Here is a 21,513-nt window from a genome sequence, read left to right as displayed (position 1 = left end):
CAGAGAACAAGTAGGAACTGACTCATCTCCTCTTTACTAGTCTTCTTTACTGGTGTTTTTCTTTCCAAATCTACCTCTTTTTCCCTTCCTGACAACATTCCCTCTAACTTTCCTTCTACCTTGCCCCAAGCAGGCTCAACTCTTTCCTCTCACATGCTGTACATTCCTTCTGCTCCCTCTTGGTGACAGAACCTACTTCAAAAGCCTTTTCCCACATGCCTGCCAAGCTGATGCCTCCTCACAGCTTACTAACCTCTCCCAGACAATTCTCCCTACCCTCAAGGGCCTGGAAACCCCTCTTCAGGCAGGGAGCCTCCTCCCCAGATTAAAAGTATCTCTGCATCCCCACCACATTGCCTGAGACTGAAGCAGTGGGGAACAGCTGGGAAAGAGATTTCACACAAAGGAAGCAAAGTCATAATTTAGAACTGGCTCTTTGCTATCACAGGCTCCTCTCCTACACCCCGTTCCATTCTTCAAAGGAAATGTCCTGACTCTACAGAATCCCAACCTGCAGCATATTGTAAATGATTATGCACAACATGAAAATGGAGTGCTCAGCACACTATGAGAACAGACAGGCTTGCACAGCACCCACAGCGCTGTGCCCACAAAAGCCAGTCAAGCTCTGTTTGACTCCAAAAGCAACCACAGGGTTCTGTGCTCTGAGCACATTAGTAGAGATGCAGAGAGTGACTGAAGGACACAGAGACAGGAGAACCACAACCTAAAATTAGGCAGGATTAAGGATACTTACACCTCCCCCCTCCAACCCCTTTGTTACATTTTTCCATCTCACAGCCAACAGAGGGAATAAAATCAAGCCAACATGGCTTCTAGGCTGCAATACAAAACCAGGGAGATGTTTCCAGAGAAATCAATAGCAAAATAAATTCTATCTTACTTCAGTAAAGATGGAGAGGGGAACCTTATTTACAGCAGGAGACACTGGGCACAACACTGCATCAGAAATTTTCACAGCTCCAGCTTTTTCAGAGAGGTTGTGCTGTTTTCAGCTGCACTTCTGCGAAAAATTTGCTTGGGTGTTACCCATAATTAACCCTGGTGCAGTTGCATTTCTGAAATAAGGGAAGGTTGTGTTTTACACAAACATCAAGTGGAGTTTGTCAGTGGCAGGAAAAACTTAATTTTTTACGTTTTAAAATATTTTTTTTAATTATTTATTAATTACTTTGAATAGAGGGCGTTGCAATTTGTGGCTCTTGGAGAAATATAAACTCAGTCTCCCTTCCTTTTCCATTCTTTCTTCCTTCAAACATACAGGCAAGTTGAGTTTTGCTCTGAAAAAAAGCACTGGGACTGTTGCTATAGCAACCAATTCCCTGAAACCCATTTATAATTAAGATGGTGGTCAAACCACCCAGAAAATACGTCTTCCAAAGCCCCCATGCTTACATGTTCCAGAGTTAACAGATCAAGACAAGGCTGTTTAGGTTAGTTTCCAAGATTGATCAGGTATTTGGAAGCAGTTTGCTACTGAGATAGCAAAAACATGCCAGGAAACAGCTGGGTGGCAATCTAAAGCTTCCTAAATTTTGAAACACTTACTGAATCATACTTACACATTTTACAATGCCCTTAGCTTTTTTCACAATTCTAAAGCTCTTTTACTTTAAAGTCACATAATAAAATTAATAAATAACTTTTCTGTTAGAGAAAGGTATGCTACTTTCTCCTACTCTGTTTATTAAAGAAAATAACAGCTAGACTGTATGATTGAGTACAGTGCTTAAAACACAAACTAAGAATGGATGAGGTTCATTTAAAAATGACACTTATAGCTGATTGAGGGTTGTGTGATGCAAATGATAGAAATGTGTAGGCTTTATGTTATTTTAGAGAGATAAACATCTGCACAGACACTTAAAAGGAAGAATTATTTTGACTGCTCCCTTGACCTCTGAACCCTACACATTTTATATTATTAAAGATATTATTAACAATATAATACTGGGGCAGCTTATTGTTTCCCAAGTAAGACTAGTCTCTATTGCAGAATTTCAAACTTAATCAAAACGTCATTTAGTCTTCGAAGTACTAAAAGAAATCCAAAGATGAAGCAGGCTTCTAAAATAAGTCCAGAGACCAGGCAACTTTCATTTAACCCAATAAAATTTAGTCTCAATATTGCTTGCTCATACAGTAAATCTATTTTCCTACTTTTTGTCTGTTTTCTTGGAAAAAACATGTTTTTATTTTCTTAATCGATTTACTAGCCATATTGTCAAGTTTTATAGACCAGTAGTAACCCCAGAACCCCAAACTGCAAACTGCTGCTCTGCAGTGTACTTCTGAGCCCTCAGAAAATTCTAGATTTCATGATCAGAAAAGGAAGTCTCCACCTTTCTAGTACTGAGCTGTGTCCTGTCTCCCTAGATCAGTAGGGTAGGATTCTTCCCTGAGCTGAAATGTGACCTATGTCAGGAGTTGTGCTATCCTCCTTTATTTGCCAAAGAAAAAAAGAAAAGTCTGTAATTGCAGTAACTGTTATTGGATACTATTATTGGCCTAATTCTAACCTCAGCTGTATTTTAGCTTCTCTACAGATGCGGGAATGAACTTCCAAGATGCCCACACTGTCAGACAGTGCTGGGGAAAACAAAACAAAACAAAACGTATTAACAGCTAGTTTCTCCATTTCTTTATCAAACAAATATAGGCCTAATTGATTTCTCATCTAGCAAACATAAAAGTCTTTATGCTGAAAGTCAACAGTGAATAATAAATCATCACATTTACCTTGGTAATATACTTCAAGTTTCAGAGATAAACTCTGGCAAGGTAGAACCAGTATCCTGTAGGAATGCACTCTAAAGCTATGTATTTTACTGCTGCCACCCAGAAAAGGCCTGGAGGATAAGGGCAGGAGACAACCATAATAGAATAGCTGGGTTACTGAGAACCAAGTAAGCTGGCAATGGGTAAAGGGAAGAATACAATCCCCTGAAAGCCAGCACCACTTGGCTTGGGCAGGATGAATGTCATATACCAGACGGACCTTTTAGCAACTCAGGATGCCACTGATATGATCCCAAAATGGAGATGGTGGCCAGACCTTCTGCACAGTCACTGTAGCTGAGCTGACATTGAGGAAGTTAAAAGGCATTTTGCAACCTTAAAAGGGGCAATGAAAATTTTTATGAAGTACTGGCATCTGGAAAACCTACAAGTGAAACATTGGCAACAACCTGAGCAGCACAATGCAGCTATCCTATAGGTACTTCGTCTGTTATACTTCTCAAGATCTCATACCTCTTTCCTGCATAAGCCCAGGATACACAGGCAGCGTGCAAGATAGTTGGTCCTCCCCAGTCAACACAACATCCGTTTCTGTGATCCAGTCAGGCAGCTGCTTGAAGTGCTGACAGCTCTCCATTATTTGGGCTTTTCAGTGGGCAGGGAAAACCTGAATAGTGGGAAAAAAAAACAGATAATAAGGGCTCCTGGGAGGATGCTGAAGTAGAACCAAATGTTTTTTTGCATGGAACAACTTCTATCTGGCCTGGCCTGCTCCGGCAGCTAAGAAAGCCAGACAAGCCTACGTTCTGAGAGAACACACCATCACACATGGTATGTTCTCATGCATTTGCATTATGAGGCACCTTAGCTAGCCCTGTGTGCACACAGTCTGAGTAATTGCCGTGGATCATGGAGCATTAACTGTAATTGCAAATCCACCCAAGTCACCCATGACTCCATGCAGTGAATGGCTGACAAAGCACTGTTCCCCAGAGCACACAGGCCATGACCATCCCTTCACATCCCCTTTCACCATCTGCTTCCCGACCAGCCATCGCATAGTTTTCCTCATGCTATCCCTCATGGGGGATAGTGGGCACAGATTTTGGCCCAAGAATTGCAGTGCTCAAATAAGCTGAATTTTTCAGTCTTTGAGACTGGTTCTATTAATAACTGCCCTGTTAGTGACTGTCATTTCTGATGGGATTCTACGTGTGTGAAAAGAATGAAGGTTTCACGTAGCTGCCACTTAGCCTGGAAATGTTTTCTGGTTCTTTGCCTAGAAGGACTCAGACAACAGTAGCTTTGTTAGCAATGAAATTCCACCTCCTAATGTTGAGTTACAAGAATTAGTGCGTTGGTAAACTACCACTGGCCTTCTTTTATTATTTTAATTACTCATGAAGCTTTTGAAAAATGCTATAAGAAGATATTTTAAATTAACAGAAATTAGAACAGTATGTACTTAGAATAGATGAGTTAATTTGCAATTCTATGGCACCAAACTATTATTCAGAAAAAAAAACAACAGGATTCCTAACTATGTTTTAAACAGGCTTCCCCATTGGTCTGTAGCAAATCAGTTCAGCAAAACCAGTCTCTAAAAAAACAGCACCAGCTTTTAGCAACTGTAGACCCTGAGCACATTTCATTAGGATGTAGTGCCAGATTTTCTTATTTCTAATCATCAGACTGAACTTCTTCAGAATTCTGTGCTACTGCCCTGCTTCTGCTGCCTCTTTCACCTTTCTTAGCACTGATCCCTTTCTGCAGGAGGGGAGGAGATGCAGGTCTGAAGAAAGCACTGCTAGAAGAAGCATTACATTTGTGCTGCCTGCAGGAAAGAGATTGCAGAGAGGACAGTTCCTTATCGACCTCTGTGACTTTTCTTGTATGTTGTTTGGACACAAAGCCACAAGACTTCCAGGAAGGTCTTCCAGGAAGAGATTTCCAGACCCTCTTCTGCTGCTATTGATGCATCTGCACTTCTCTTGATTATATGGCTCTTTGCCTCAAAGTAGAAAGAGCATCTCACCCTTAACCTGACTGGCAGGCACTGTCTCACTCCTTATTTTATTTAATTAGCTCAGGAAATCTATAGATAGCATTCTGTTATCTATAAGAACATCATATGGCAATCATCCACAGAACAGAAATCAATAATCTTCCCCTAATGGCAATTTCTCACTCAGCACACCATACAGCAATGCACTTATTGTTATAATTAAAGGCATAAACATTTAAATTGAGCACAATACAGCAATGAGTAATGGCTCAATACAAACCATTTCATAGCAGAAAAAAGATTGTACCATAGAGAGCATGCTCTAGCACCCAGGAAGAAAATCCTCAGGTTGGTTAAGGGCCTGACTATTACCCAGTTTAGCAAGATGAACATTAAAAACCTTGTTTTACCATGCTTTCAGATAGGAGATTCCTGACTTTTTACAGGAACTAGTCACTTAGTTCTGTAGACATAAGTTTACAGTAACATAAATATCCAAACCAGCATCATCAGTGGAAAAAATCTATTAAGTTAGTAATTGACACACAGTGTATTTCTTTGTGGTTTTGGGCCATACATAAAAAATCCCTCTCAGTGAAAACAGAAATATGTCTTCCACTATAAAATCTGAAAAGTTAATTGCTATAACTTCAATTTCTTTCTTCACTTTTCCACCTGTGCAGTTCCCATATTACAAAGTTGAGACTTAATTTCTAACAAAAAAAATTAACAGGAATTACAAGATTCTGGAATTTCTTCACAGTATTTCACAAGGCTGAACTTACGTCTTCCATAAGTCAAGAGTCCTTCTGAGAAATTATGTTCTCATAAACAAGAGCAGAACAGAGACACAGACAGTTTTGATACACAGACAGTTATGACAAACAGAAAGGGACAGATACTTTTTTAAATATATTTGACACTAGACAGCTGCATGTGAATATCCAAAACATCCACACTGGAGCAGATGAAAGCCCCATTCACCTTCTCCTCAGTAGTGATCAGGAGTGAAAGTTTTTGGAAGAGAAAACAGGGCAATCAGTGGTATTAAGGTATCTAAGATAAGGGCAAATAATTTTCTTGCCATTGTGTTTAATATACAGACATAACTTCCATTAGCTATTTAATCTCTGTTTGAACCAACACATACTTTTGGCCTCTACGGCATTCTGTGCTAGGGAATTCTAGAGTTTAATTTTGCATTGTATGGGAAAAAAATTACTTACTATACATCTACTGCCTCATCAATACTTCGGAGCCTGTTACTCCCTGTATTCTGTGAAATAATGGTTCAACCCTTTTTCACCAGTGGTGTGCCATTCACAGATTATGCTCACATCCCTAACAGTCAGCTTTCCAAACTAATAAACAAATATGCATACAACAGGATTATTAACTGTTCTCATTGAAATTTGCACAATTTACACAAGTATCTTAATATTTTTCATCAGGTCACAGCATAGCAGTATATGACATCACTTTCTATCCTTTCTTCTCCAGCTTTTTATTAGAAATTTTAGTTATAAAAATGTAGAAAACTTAATTCTGCTCACTGTGTCCTTCTAAACTTGTAAGTGACTTTCTGAAGGAGATGAAAATGCAAATTTCAAAACATTACTAATTATTCAGTTATGATGCCTAAGTAGCCACTTTCATCTTTTAAATAAAACAAGTTGTCCACATACTGTACAGATGTGCTGTTACAACACCATGGCCTTTTAAATGATTGATCTGCTAGAATGTAAATACTTACTAAACACAAATTAGAACTGTGTCAGTCATCTGCTTCATCAAGCAGAGCTTCCCTTCTACAGAAGGTAAGGAGCAAGAAGAATGCCATGTACAGCTAACCATGTTGCATTTGGGCACCCTTCCACTTAATTTCCCAGATATTCCAACCCATAATATCATATCACATCATTTAATGGACATGCAAGTTTACAACAGACTGTGTCCTAATTTCTGGATGTGAAGGGAAGGGCAACAAAACAACTTGTGCTGTGATTATGAGATGAAAACAGGTCAGCAATTCAACATTTTCTGACAAAGTGCTGAGTGAGCAACCTTAATGGGCAGTGAGGATGATGGTAAATCACAGGACAGATCCTTAGGTTCGATTAAGGACTGCAGATCCAGTGGATCCTCTCTCCAAAGACTGCCTGTGCGAAAAGGGAATACCTGGATGGCTAAGAGAAAGCATTCAACAGTATTATCAAAAATCAGCAACATTTCTGGGTCACACATTCTTATTGGCTAACTTTCAGCTGGTGAAGCAACTCTGTATGATCTGAAACAAGAGACCATCAGAGCTGCTCACATCAGTGCCTGAAACAGAGGAATGGAAAGATACCACAGAAGTGCTGTCTTCTCCATTCAGTGCAGTGCTGGGCACAGCTCTAGTGTTACTGTAGAAAATTCAGTTGCACTTGTGCTTCCATCTTCTTCTTTACCTCTGGTTTGAGGCTGCTTTTAGAACAGGTCCAGTAACACCAGTAGCACCTTGCATGTTTTCATCATTAATCAAGCAGATCTGCTTGGATTCAACATCTGTGGCTCATTCTACCAGACCACTTCTAAAAACTGTTAACAGAAAGACCTGCCAGTCTTTACACAGAGAGGGTGGGTCTAACTTTCAGTGTTAGAAAAAAAAAAAAAGCATAGTGTTTGAAAAGAAAAAGAAGTATATTAACCCACAGAAGGGTCTGCAGAACGTCTAGCCTAACATGAGGTTTTCACCTGGCAGAAATGCCAAGGACAGCTTAGCTTATTTAGCACTTTACAGGAGTCTGTAGGAGACACTTATTTCCCTTTAACAGGAAGGGAAAAGAGCTCATGTCTTAACATGAAATCTGCTCCACAGTTCATAGCCGCTGTGATCTGTTGTACCCTATCACTGGCAATGCGAGCTATTTGATCTGGCAGGAACCTACAAGTTAGGAAGCCAAAAGGAAATAATTTGAGTGTTTGCCCTTTGCCTACCCTAAGGTGTTCACCAAGGCATGTCCTAGACTGACTCACCATTTTTCCTTCCTGTTTGTCCAAGAGGATGCTATTAAGTTAAACTCGTGTAGCCATATAGTCTTATTTACAGCCCTAAATAACAGGGTCGTAAAACCTAAAAGAACTTACCACAGTCCAGACCAAGTGCTGTTTTACATCATGAACAGTGCTAAACATAGCACAGAAGACTTCCATCTCCTCCCCACCCCACACATGGCTGACAGCTACATTTAGCAGATTCCCAGCCCTGACAGTTAAAAAAAGATGTTAGCTTCCAAAATTAAAATCACCTCCTTCAATGTGAACACAGTCACTTATACTAGTTAAGATGTGACTCATCTCTCTAGTTACCCACATGACATATACTGAACCAAAAAGCAAATTTTGAAAAAAGATCTTTTAAAAATACACTAAAAAGATTAAATTCTTAAAATCTTACTTCTGTTGGGATCACCATTTGCTGGTTTAGCTTGTCATAGTTTCTTTAACAAAGAAAAGAGTGATCTCTTGCTGGAGTTTGTCTAAATATAAACACGAAAAACACAACGCTGATACTTTAGAATCCTATAAAAACTGTCTTTAGAGCACATCCTACCAATACAGAACCATTCTAAACTGCAAGCTCAAAGCACAGGACTTTAGCACCAGTGGTTTTCCTTATAGACCTTATCAGACGATGCATGTTAAAATATACAGTCTTGTGTGCCTAAATTTAGATTTTAAAAGTAAATCCAAAATTCTGACTTAGACTGTATATTTCACCTGTACATATTCCATTGAGTCAGACTATAAAACAGGGACATTCTAATTATGTTAGTCCAGAAATGAAGGAATAGTTGAAATCATCCTGGCATTGAACTAACTGCAGGCAACAAGAAGGGCGTTAAGTAGATCAACTCATCAATAATGGAATATGAAGATTTTCAACATTAAGTAGGTTAGTGGTACATATTTCTATTTTTCCCTTGGATAGTCACTCAGCAGCCTACTCACAGGGAACCCAGACTGGCTCCTTTCTCTTCTTACCAGTCTTCAGCATCACAAAACTGACCAAATCCTCCAATCCCTGTTGAGAACTCGTGATCTGAAAGTGCATGGGGACTGAAGCTGGATAGTTGAAGGATATTGTGGAAAACTGTTCTTTTCTTCCCCACATAAGTCTAAACAAAATGCCTTTTAAGCCATCCAGGAAGGTTGTGTTGAGAAGTGCACTGATATTGCTTATTATATATCAGCTAGGGCTGTGTAAGGATACAGGCCTGTGTGAACAATTCTGCATAAATTTAATCCTGATTTGCTACATTAAATGGAATGCCTCCCATCAACAGACATTGCAGAGACTGTTGCAAATCCATGGAGTTTTTTCCATGTATCTGAGTGGGATCTAGATCAAAACTAATATGACTAAAATGTAACATATTTAAATACTTATATGAAGCAATACTGATGGCTGTGTTACTTTTGTTTCTTTGGCTAAGAAAATACCAACAGAAGAATGGAAAGGCACTATTTTGGAAGTCCCACTTTTCTGCAGAGGGTATAACAAATGAATTTGAGTAGCTTCACTCCAAGAAAACCTGCTGTGTCTTCCTCTTTTTCAAATTGTTGCCAAAGGGATATAAGTGGAAAGCTGCCCAGTCAGCCTAGCAGATACTTGCTGAGTCTGTGCTGAAAAAACTTCAAAGTTGATAGAAAAGGAGTCTCCAGTTCAAAGTCAACAACATCCAGCCCCGCGGGAGCGCAGCACAAGTGGAAATGTAGAAGCAACTGACTATTCAAAATTCAGGGCAACCACGTCATCCAATACCTTTGGTAAGAATGTTGTTAATTGATTAACAGAAATGTGCAACAAGATTCTTGCTGGGTACATTAATAACCAGCCAGGAGATCTGATAGCCAAAGGCAGTACAGAAAGCCAAACAGCTTATTAATCCCTGAAATAATTTACATAGATGTTATTTTTACTACAACCAAACTAGCTAGGAAAAGCAAAATCAAACTTACTATTTCTCTAGGGCTACACAGATGGTGTAACCTCAGTGTGGCAGGAAAACAGAGGGTCTCAATAACATAATAATTATAAAGACCAGATATTAGTCAGTCTGGCCATTTTAGCTGTTAAATAATATTTTTATTTGTGTTAGCATGGACACCAGAAAATACAGAACACATCAGTTCTTTTCTATTGATACATTTCACTGACACTATCATGGTTACATTTAGAGAAAACAAAGTACATGTGTATCTCCTCAATTACACAAAAAATGTTCCTTATTACTTGTGTTAAATCAAAACACTTATTATAAAATATGTCCAAAATTAATAAATACTCTAGAACATAAAAATTTTAAGTCTAATATATTTGCCACCCCAGGGCACTTTTCATTTGTTCTTCGCACTCTTTTTAACTGAACAAATAATCTACATGAGTAATGAAAATAATCTTATTGTGCAGCTTTTAATCTATTATTCAGTAGCTAAAAGGAAAGTAAAAATCATCCCTTTCTATCAATAATTCAGCTTCAGTGCTAATGCAGCCATTCAGCTGCCCCCCTCACCAGGGCCTCATACATTTTTAATGCTTAGGCTCCTTGTTAAGAGGTCAAATGCATGAACTGTGGTTAGTAACACAGTTACCAGCTGTGGGAATGTCAACTAAATAAAATATTCCTATTGCTAAGAAAAAAAAATTAGACTGGTGGGACTGTAAAGGAAAACTGCACAATAGGGTCCTCAATGTCTGACTTTCTGAAGACCAGAAAGATCAAGTCCAACTGCCAATGCTACCCTGGCAGCCCTGTCTGATAAAGAACCTGGAGCTCTTGGCAGTCCCAGTGAAGGGCCAAACACACTGCAGCCAGCTCTGGTGGTGTGATACAGTATGGAACCTCATTTAGTCTCTCTCCTGCAGACATTGTTAGTTAGTCTAACTGGATCCAAACTCAGATGCTGGGAAAGCTGCTCTCTCCAGAATGGTGTGGACAAATGTTAAAGATCTGATGACTGCAGTGTTTCCCTCAGAGCCAAATTTGTATTGGTTTGGGTGGTACTGTAATTTGGATACCTTCCACTAAACCTCAAACCTGGACTGCCTGAACCAGATCTCCCATGGAGTCTACCTGGTCTCTTTAGGTTTTCTTCCAGAGAGCAATTTGTGGAGAATTGCTCTATAAACACCACAACAGTGTTTAAAGCCCCAGAGGTAGAGATGGTTTCCTCAGTCTACCTTTCCTGCAATGTGCAAATCAGGCACTTGCAAGAAAAACAAGAACTTTTTTAGCTAGGCTTTTTCATCTGCTAATCCACTTTGAGAGTATAATTTTCTCCAATTGTACAGCTATCCTCTTGAGAAAAGATTAGCATGTCAAAAAGTCTCTTCATTCGGCTCCACAACCTCAAACAAGCACCAACTCCTCTCAAGAGAGGCACAAAATACTCCTCTGAGTTGCCACTAGAGAGAGACCTCTGGACTTTTAGACTTTCAGTGCATGTGAGTCTGGCATCAAGGAATTGCTACTCTCTTTGTGTGCCTTCCTATTCTGCTGGTCAGAAGAGTTCTGGTACAGAGGTGGGCCCCTTCCCACCAGTTCCTGGAATAAAACATTCCTCCTCCAGTATAAGAGGCTGTCCCTGTCAGTCACATTCCTCTGCTGCAGGAGTCAGAGTTAGCTGAAGTTCTGAACTGGAAATGGTTCCATTTTAATTTTACTTCTTCAAAAACTCTAGATGACCCAACATTTTTTATGACAGAAAGTGAAGGATTTGCCTTATTTCATCATGGCTCAAAATGAAGCCAACAGAATTGTATGTAACACTTGGCAATTTCTCTCTAGCTATTTCTCCCTGTCTGGCCTTCTTCAAGAAGTGAAATTCATTTGTTTTTGAGAGTACAAGCATTCATTTTAAATCTGGAACTGTTACAGATGGAAAATTAAGCCTGTTCCTGTGTGACACATCACTGCTTCACATAGATGTCCATTCCAGTTAAGCATACCAAAAACTTAGACAGATCTATATAATGGTTGCTTACTACTAGAAGCATGTCATAACAATTTTCTTATAATTACACTAAAGAGGTGAAAATGAGCAGGACTTTGTAAGCTATAGCATCAAGGTTAGTTGACCATAGAGAATATTCAGACAAGATTCAATTTCAGTTGAAATTAATTGATTCAGTTGAATCTTCAGTCAAAATCGAAGAATAAAGATCATGTAATAATTTCTGTTGCTGCCAGGCCCACATATTTGACTTTCTTCTCCCTCCTTCTCTCCTCATGCTAAGTGCTATATAAACAAAGATCACATTTTGGGTTTGTACTCTAAAGAGCTACAAGTGATGTTTAAAAATGACAGTGCAAAGTAAACACCCACAGATAGATACAAACAGATGAACATGTTTAAGGAAACAATGAGAGAGAACCAGCTGGCCAATCAGAAACAAAGTGTCATAATTTGAGAGATGGACTTCCCAGTACAAGAAGCCACGTTGGACAAAACATTAAATTTCTTCTTTGGAAACGTAACAAGAAGACAATGCTGATTGGTATTGTTGAATAATCATAAACATGAAACAGTATTTATGTAGACTAGGATACAGCTGACAGAATGGAGATTCACATTCAGAAGCCTTGGAAGGAAGGTCCATCCAAATGATGGATGATGCAGAGTGAGAGAAATATGAGTGGATATGAACAGGCAAGACTGTGCTTATCAAGGCCAAAGGAAAGGGAAATCTTGATACCTTGGAAGCAAAATGAACACAATGTGAATTAGAACCTTAGTCATATGGACAAAAGGATTTTATGCATAGAATAGACCAATTGCAGGCACAGACTGGATGTGAGAACAGAGAGAGGATTTTGAGTCAAAGAGCACTGCAGTGGCTTGCGGGAGAGTGAGCTGTACCTAGCAAAAGAAATGGAGTTGGCTCAGGAAAATTAATTGCAAACATACATAGACCAGTTTGGTATTTACTAATGATTGCTAAGATCTTGTTTTTTGACCCAAACTTTAGCAAGTCAGCAAATATCTCACAGATGTGCAACACAAAGATGACACAGGATTTACTGCAATACAGACTGAAAGTGCCCTGCAGACACAACCAGCTTGTGCTCAGCAATCAAGGAGCCAGATGCAATTGTAACACTGCTAACTGCCTGTCAATTATATCTTTTTTTAAAACTAAAGAATTTGAAAGACTGTATCGCATTCATTAGCATTTCAATCAACAGCAGCACAATGCAGCACTGACAAGATTCAAATGACTATCCAATATAAATAATCTGAAAGGCTAACGATAGCTAGGGAAGGAGATTATTTACAGACTCTTTTTTATAGGCTTCCTATTTGGCAAAGATTTTGCACATGAGAACTTGCTCCTATGCGTCAGACACAGGTCTGTGCAGGAAGCTCTTTCATAACCAGAGATAAGAAAATGAACAAGGTTGAGAAAGATGTAATGGAGGCACAGAAAATCGATTTTCAGACTGTGTGTCCTTGACTCAGAGGTTGAACGTGAGCTGTGAAGCAGACAGTGAGGCTGGGAACAATCTGCAGACAGCAAAACTGCAAAGTTTGTTTGTAATCAGAGACTACAGACAAATTCTGACAGCCTGACCCTGCCTCTGTAATCAAGTGCACTCGGCATGTGATGATAGTTTAACTTGGAGGGACAGCTGGGTACTTAGACTAAGTACAACAGAGCTCAGACAATTTTTCTCTCTGAGATAATTTAGAATGTTATTCAAGCCACTTGTGATGAAAGAAAAAAAAAAGGGAAGATAAATTTCTATTTATCAGTTATTGTACCACATTATGATACTCTCATTTGTTCACATGCTTACAAAATACTTCCACTAAGTGAACTTCTGGTCTGAAATTTTTTAGGAAGGGTCTGCAGACATGAAAAGATCCAAAGAAAGAATGTAGCCAGGAAGGCAGAGAAAAAGTCTTGGTCTCTGGAAAAGGATACACCATGTAGTTAAGAAAGGCAGGAAGAACGGCTGCCTAACATTTGCAGTTTGTCACTGAATTACAGGGACAGACACAAACTGATCTGTATAGTTCATTCCAAACTGCAAGACAACCATGGACCACATTTCTACTATTTGACTGTATTTCTCCATCAAGAAACAGTCGAAGAGGCTCTACCTTTTCCTTCTGTGCCTTTTCTGTTGTGTAGCTTGGGGAAAGGAGAGGCTAGCAGATGAGGCTATGTCCACATGTAGAGTGCTTTGTCAGCACAGGTATTATGTATTACAATATTATGCAGTATATTATGCTGGCACAGCTTTCTAAGGCAGATACAGCTTATAACAACAACAAAAAAAGAGTTTTTACTGTATAACTAACTTCTGGATTCCCTGGAAGTTACAAGTAATTCTTTTTAAATTAGGGTCTTCCAGCAAGATTACTGTTTGTCAGGTCACTACCTGCCAGAGTGCTGATCTGTGCATAACAGTGACATAGCAAAATCAGTAACACAGTCCTGGCCTTTGAGCTATGGAGGAACGTCTGCTCTACCTAGAAAACACAACTTTGTCTTCTTCAGACCTCTACAGTGGCATCTAAAGGCTGCAGAAGGACACGGAGGATGAACTGGATTTCTTCCCTGTCTAAAGCTCATTCTGACTCATGCTGAGATTTTTAGGTCTATAAACAAGCAAAATGCAGAGTGTTTAGAGTGATAATACTACATAAAGGATTGATTTAAACATCAAGATCCTTTGGCCCTTGCACAGTTCCTCCTAACTCACGGGGCACCAGCACAGCTGCCCTCTTCTATGTGGGTGGTCAGTCTTCAGAAGGTCTGAATCTAGTATTGTCAGAAGTGCTGGGAGTTTCCTGAAAAATGTGCTTCTGAAGAGAAAACAAAATATTTTGTTGGTGTGCAATAGTGTGCTCAAGGCACTAGTCAGAAATTATACATGACCTGAGAAACTGTGGTGACTGAGAAATTAAAGCCCTTTCTGCAAAGTATTTTGTTTTTTAAAAACTGGACCAATATTTGATGACAGTATTTTAAAAACATACTTCTAATGGAAAGGGAATTTCTTAATATCTCCATGGCCAATCACTGAAATAGATTGTCTATTTCATGTCTGGTGCTTGTGATGAACTCTTTTCTACTAATAGGCAAATCTTCTAGGCAATGAGGCATTTCTCCTATTTTCCTGGGAGGATTTTTTTTTGTCCCAGTAAAATTGAATTTTCACAAATATTTAAACTTTGAAGAGTAGTGTATTCCCCATCTGAATATCAATCCACCACAAAATTCCCAGCTAACTTCTAATCTACACAACCAGCTGCAGCAATTAGCTCTGCATGATAATGCTAAAGCAGAGCTATAAAATAACCTTGGTATGAAGGTTACAGTAATTCAATGGCCAGACTAGACAAAGAATGCTTCAGGGCACTCCCTCGTGGTAGAAACACCTCCTGCAAAAAGTCTGCCTCAATTTTCTTTTCCCAGTGTCTACTTAAATCAAGTTCACCAGCTTCTTTTTTCTTTTGAGGGGGCTGGGTAGGGGATTGGGGTGTCTACTGGTCTCTGAACTGATGCTACTATTAGGCTTCCAGTCCTGACTTCCTTGATTTAGAATCTCCCTGCCTTGTTCCCCTTCGACTGCAACCACCAGGCATTTCTCCCAGTTTGGGGTGACTTTTCCTTCAGATACATGGTCAACTTCACTCACCCAGGCTCTTAAGGCCCCAATGGCCCCACATTATAACTTGCCCCTGATGTTAATAGCTCCCAAGGCACTCTTCTCTCTAGCAAAGGCTATATCAAATATTAACAGATTTCTTTAAGCATATGAGCTACTGATCTTGCAAAATACTCCTTCTGGCTTTAAAGGGCCAGTGTTCTGTTGCAGTCAACAAATGAGTAGAATATGCTCCTTATGTAGCCTGTAAAAACTGCATGATGCAAAAAAGGAGAATAACTGAAAAATCCAAAGCATATACAACAAGCCTTAGAAATTCAACTGATAAAAGGTCACACCAGAAACAAGAATAATCTTTAAATGCGTTTGTAGGAGGAAGGAACTGAGAGTCAGGGCATCACTGAGACTATCCCACAGTTTTAATTTGCAGGTATAGCTGAGATGTCATGAAAACTCCATCATAAAAGGGGAACTGCTGGAAGAAATTGATAAATGCCAGTAAAGGCTGAGCTGATGTTCATGTATATGTTCTTGGGAATCTGCAGATGAAATAAGTGAGCTGCCTACGAAATATTAAAAAGCCAGACATTCTACCAGAGAACTAGACCTAGCAGGAAGGATGGTGACCTCGGAAATGACAGGCTGCAGCGCCCTCCTGCACTGCCAGGCCCAGAACAGCCAGCACCAGAGCAACCGCCCTGTGGCAAGCCTTTCTGCTTCAGCCCTCTGCTTCTCCTGCTCTGCTGTGCCATCTTGTGCTCGCTGGCTGACAACACACTGCTTCATGATTTGACTTAACTGCTTGAGTAATACAATCATTGAATCCTTCCGGCTTAAACTTTCTGAGACTACATAACGATCACGGCAGTCTGTGCCAGGTGACACAGCTATGAACAGGACAAACTGAACACAGGAATGCTGTATGATTAAAAATTCTTTCTGTATTCTTGTGAAGGCTCACAGATTTTTTCAGTGATTTCAGGAAGAATTTTGAGTGTACAGCAATTCAGATCATCAGGTAAGGCCTCATTTCTCACACTTGGACATTTCTCACAATTGCTGCCAGAGCCATTGTATTGTCTCCTGTCCTTGTCCTCCTGGCTGTCAAGAAGCATGCCCCAGGGCCCAGAGTAGGGGACACACATGAAGAACTTCCCTATCCTGCTACTAACTCTGACATGTAGGATTTTGAATATGCAAATCACCACCCTGAATCTTTTGCTTACCACACTGGAAAAAGGATATGATGTTTATTTCAGCAGGGTGACAGGGCTTTGGTGTGATTTTTACCAGCAGAAGAGTCTAGAGATATGCAAACCACATTACAAGCTGATAGAAACACCACTCTGAAGACACACACACACTGAGAGCTTAGCAGAGTACATTGAACAGCAACAAGTCACAGTAATCCAAACAGTTCAAGAAGGCCTTTGCACTTAGCAGCTTTTCATCTCACTTTTCCAGGCACATACTAAACCTCTCCACTGTTTTCAGGGACTGCCAACATTCCGGTTACATGGGGATTTTCAGGTGCCAAAACTCTCATTTTAGGCAAGCATTCTGGGCCTGGCGAAGAAACTGATTGTTAGCAAAAAATCTTAGGAATGACAGAACTTGGGAAACTATCTGATAAATTCCTCACTGTGGTTGATCTGGCCTCATCAGCCCTGGCATACAAAGCCCAACCACAGAAACATACCTCTTATGTAAAACACTGCAGTAAGGACATGGCTGCCTGAGGCTGCTGTAGCAGGGTCACACAAAGGCAGTGCCCTGGGTCTGGAAGCTGCAGGTGGAACAGTAGGTGTGAGAGGTCCCCAGGCAGTCTTGCAACTCTGGCTCCTGGAAACTCTGCATCACTGTGCTGGGAGCCAGGTATGCTCTGGCAGCTGCTAGGCTGGACTGCACAGGGCTAGAGGGGGCCAAACTGGTCCATCAGTCACTTTTAACTGGTGCAAAAACAGCCTTCAGATCAAGTAAAATAAACTGCAGTAAGCTTCTGAATACCACAAATTCCTGCACTGCCCTGACAAATACCACTCAAGTATTTGTGTTTGGGATTCTCCAAGGATTAGGCCTCCTCCCTGCTTCAAAAGTGTGCCTGGGTCAGCAGAGCAGGCAGGAATGCAACTCTTCTCAGCCATTTGAAGGTGGGCACAAGCTGGGGAGCCATTTATGCTACTGCCTAGGGAAGCTGACAGACTGGTCGTGTACAGGAGAGCTTAAGCATGAGTTTCTGAGTAAGAATAACCACTTAAAAATTGAAGGAGTACAGAATTGTCTTCCATTTATAAAAACTGAAATGTATAGATAGTAAGAGAGCAGTAACTGTTTTTTACTGAAGACCTTGCACTGAGAACACGTTAAGAGTGAGCTCCTGCTGATACAGAGGTGATTTTGGTGAACATGTTCCCTTGTGGGGATGTCCTGCCCTGTTCATCAGGCTGTTCTCCTCTGACTCCCAAAGTGACATGAAGTCACTTAGACAGGCCCTGGCAAAGGGCTCTGCTGTGTCTGGAAGAGGACACTGACTAAACTCCTGCTAAAAATAAACTTGCAGGTGGATGCAGGTGGCAAATGGCACAAAGCTGACAAGTTACTGTAGACTGGCTTGCACTCACCAGCATGGAAGGCATGGCTCCTATTCCATAAAGAGCCACCACAGGAAGTTCAGTAAGAGATGGATTTTGATGCTAAGCACTGCAGTATTCTGTGACTGAAACACTATTTACTTTGAATCAACAAAACAGGAAATTCTTGTATCATTGCTAATCTGTCCCTGGTTGCACTCTGATGGCAGACAGTTTCTATTTCTGGTTTTAGCTATTTTCTTTGTTCACTCTTTCAACAATAGAAAGTTAATAAAAACCAGAAATAAGTATGTGAACACTCAAGATGTTTCTGCTTTTATTGCAGGTGCAGCACTAAAGAATCCACTTGTAGATATGGATGCTGCCCCTGCCGCGTGTAATATAGCATGACATAATACCAGGACCTTATATTGGTGACAGACTCAAGGAGGATTTCTCTCTGAAGATCCCACTACAGGTGCTGCAGCAGGAAATCACACTAGTTTGTCTAACTGACTAGAAAAGTGAGGAGTTCCTGACAACCACACAGCCCTGAAGCCATGTTTGCAAATGAGTGGTAACTGATACCCTTTAAAAAAAACAAACAAACAAACACCAGAACAAACAACAAATCTTCAGTAGGGTTTTGAAAAAAGTCATGCCATGACAAGAAAGTTTAAGGAACAAAAGAGTACTTCTGTCACATTGTGCCACACAACAACTGAAAATACCACTATATTTTTTAAAACACAGGAATGAGCACAATGAGCATTCACTTGGGCTGCTGTGATGAGAGGTAAAACTGTTTTTGGATGAACTAATTTTTTCTCAAATTTTACAAAAATGTTTTATATATTTTATGGCCACTGTCTAACAATCTTAAAGCAAGTGTCTAGACTACAGATTACATTAGTATGACATGCTTTACTTCCTGGAGAAAGGTGTTTTTAAACTTACAAATAAAAATATCAGGAAGCATACTAGATTATGCCCTATATTGCCCAAAGACATTCACCATGTAGCAGAAACGATTAATAGGATAAAGGTGAATAGGATAAGTACTTGAAAATCACCATCAAAAAGATAATGTCTTCAATTCTGTTTTAAAGGAGAGAAAATATGCTGTTTATATCCATGATAATGGTTGTACTTAATCTTGTACAAAGTCTTTACAATTTAAAAACCAGAAGTAGTAGGTAAGATACATGTTAACAGAGTTTTCATTTTTTTGCGGCATCCTTGGAGTCAGTTTAACACAATAATTATTTTCATAGCCCAGTTTGATTCTGGTCTTGGCTGTCTTATATACTGAGAATACATTTTAAAAAAACAAACTTCATGTGCTTTGTAGATGGAACCAGGTAACTAGGTGGTCCCATGTGGCCATGGTATGTTTGAAGAGATCTTACAACCTCCTCATCCAATATCCTGCCTCAGGATTTAAAGACAGTATCTTTGCGCTGAGCTTTGCTTTGCTGTCCTGGGGAAAAGTGGAAGAAGGACCTATGAGGCTAGGGACTAAAGGAAGGGAAAAATAATTCCCTCAAACTCAATAGTGAGTTTACACCTTGGTACAGAAGCAGGTAACCTTATTCCTAAAATTCACTGAAGTTTAGCTTTATTCATCAAGTACTTTGTCTATAGTAAGCAGAGGACAAATAAGTACAGAGGTTTGTGAAAGACTCTGGAAGTATTCCACTTTCTATTGACAGTATCAGGCTCCTTGACAAATACCTTTGATAAGGTGCCTAAATGTTGATGTCCAAAGTTAAGATGATTTCTACCTTAAAGCATTTATAATGGCAAGAATATATAACCACAGTATTTAAATCATGTCTGCATTTTCCAGAATCTGGATTTTAAAAAAGCATAATGCATCCAGACTATGTGGCTGTAAGATGAAATCACATCCCCTAGATATGGTATGCACTTCCTCACTAGTACTCTGTGATTACCAAGAAGAGAGATGTTCTCTCCAACACCCCAAGACTGCCAATACAAGTCAACTTTCAGAATGCAGCTAGCTTACCACAAGTATCTCCTTAAAATATAGATTATAGGTACCTAAGGCCCTCTTTGGTGGCACAAAAATGTGTCTCTGAAGACTGCTAAGAATTTACCATTTAACTTATAAAAGCCTGAAATGCCAAACATTTTATCAGACAGGCATTCTTTCCTGAATACTAAATGACACATCAGATTTTGGCTCATCACATACCAAACACAGGGTTTAACATTACAGAAACAGAGTCTGTTCAAATACTAGCTGTTCTCACCCAAGTGATCCCTTTCCTTTTGAAATTGCTACATCAGCTTCCTTCACTCACCAAAACTCTTTTGTAACAGAGTGCACAGAACCTTAAAGGAGCAAAGGAGTGGGATTTCTCAACTCTGTAGCATATTGCATAACTCTTCCCTGGATTTCAGGTTGAGTAACCAACATTATGGGAGAAAACAAAGGCAACAGGAAAAAAGTCACTTCGCTGCCACATAGTGAGAGTATTTCAAAGGAGACTACTCCTTCTCTTGCCTTAGAGGCACAGACCAACAAATGATTTGTCTGTCATTATTTATCTCCCAAACTGGTGTCTTCTGTCTCCTTCTGCTGCTCTTCTCTTTTTAAGTTCTACTCATCTGTCAGAGCTACAGTCCCTGCTGCTGCTTACATTAGAAGTATCCAGATCTGCTCTCTTGTGGTCTCTGCTCTTCACACAGAGAGAAGCAAACAGCTTCCCTCTGTAGGAGTATTTCTGCTCCCATCACTGATTTTAAAGCTGGGCTCTGTGGCCTTGTCCATGCCTGGATAGTGGTTCCCATGTGATACCAGCTACAGGGAATGAGTGTAGAGAGCTTTACTCCTCTGATGTAGGCTGAGTTGACACACACAAAGCCCACGATTTCACACTCTTCTGTTGGGGGTGACAGGGAGGCATGTAGATTTATGAGCCACCTGCAGCTGTTCAGCTTATGGACACATTAAGTTCTAGCAGTAAGTGAGCTGCACTCTGAGATTCAAAGGTCCTGGGTTCAATCCATGCTGCAAAAAGAATAACTGTGGATCTTCATTACACACCACGGAAAAAATGCCTGTGGGTAGTCTATCCTGTTTCTCGCTCTCCCTGTGGAGTTGCATGACTCCTAGTGCAATGCTGGGGGAAGTCAAAACATCTTCAGGGCTTAACCATCCTCCATTTAAAGAACAGAAAATCTGCCTCCTCAAGATCATATTGAATATGGTGTTTACCAAGATTTGATGTAAACTATTTTGGAGGAAGATCTTTAGATTAAACTGGTTATATTTCAAGAGCAATGTTTCCTTAGGATGTGAAGAGATGGTGGTGAAATGAAGACATACATGTCAATATCCAACTTCATATGCAGTGTATAGCTGTGAGAAGTTCCTTCACCCTGCTTTCAGCCTAACATACAGTGGTGATAGATGGCTTTTTAAATTTTACATGGATAATACAGAAAATTAAGATGCATCATGAAAAATTTTGCCCAAACTTCTGCA

General features: G+C 39.9%; 1 protein-coding gene across 3 annotated transcripts in view; it reads left to right on the top strand.

The window, feature by feature from the left end:
* AMER3 (APC membrane recruitment protein 3) overlaps positions 1 to 20,494 on the top strand; it is a 38,228-nt gene extending 17,734 nt beyond the window's left edge. Inside the window, exon 3 of one of the 3 annotated variants that reach the window (XM_051626522.1) lies at positions 18,346 to 20,494. The gene's annotated coding sequence lies outside the window, so the exon portion shown is untranslated. Of the gene's footprint in view, positions 1 to 9,243; positions 9,273 to 15,974; positions 16,065 to 18,345 lie in introns of those variants that run through there. The other 2 variants (XM_051626524.1, XM_051626523.1) reach the window with 2 other exon arrangements.
* The last annotated feature ends 1,019 nt before the right edge of the window (positions 20,495 to 21,513 follow it).

This window comes from Apus apus, chromosome 8, assembly GCF_020740795.1.
Source record: "Apus apus isolate bApuApu2 chromosome 8, bApuApu2.pri.cur, whole genome shotgun sequence".
NCBI classification, from domain to species: domain Eukaryota; kingdom Metazoa; phylum Chordata; class Aves; order Apodiformes; family Apodidae; genus Apus; species Apus apus.
This window is presented reverse-complemented; position numbering and strand designations above follow the sequence as displayed.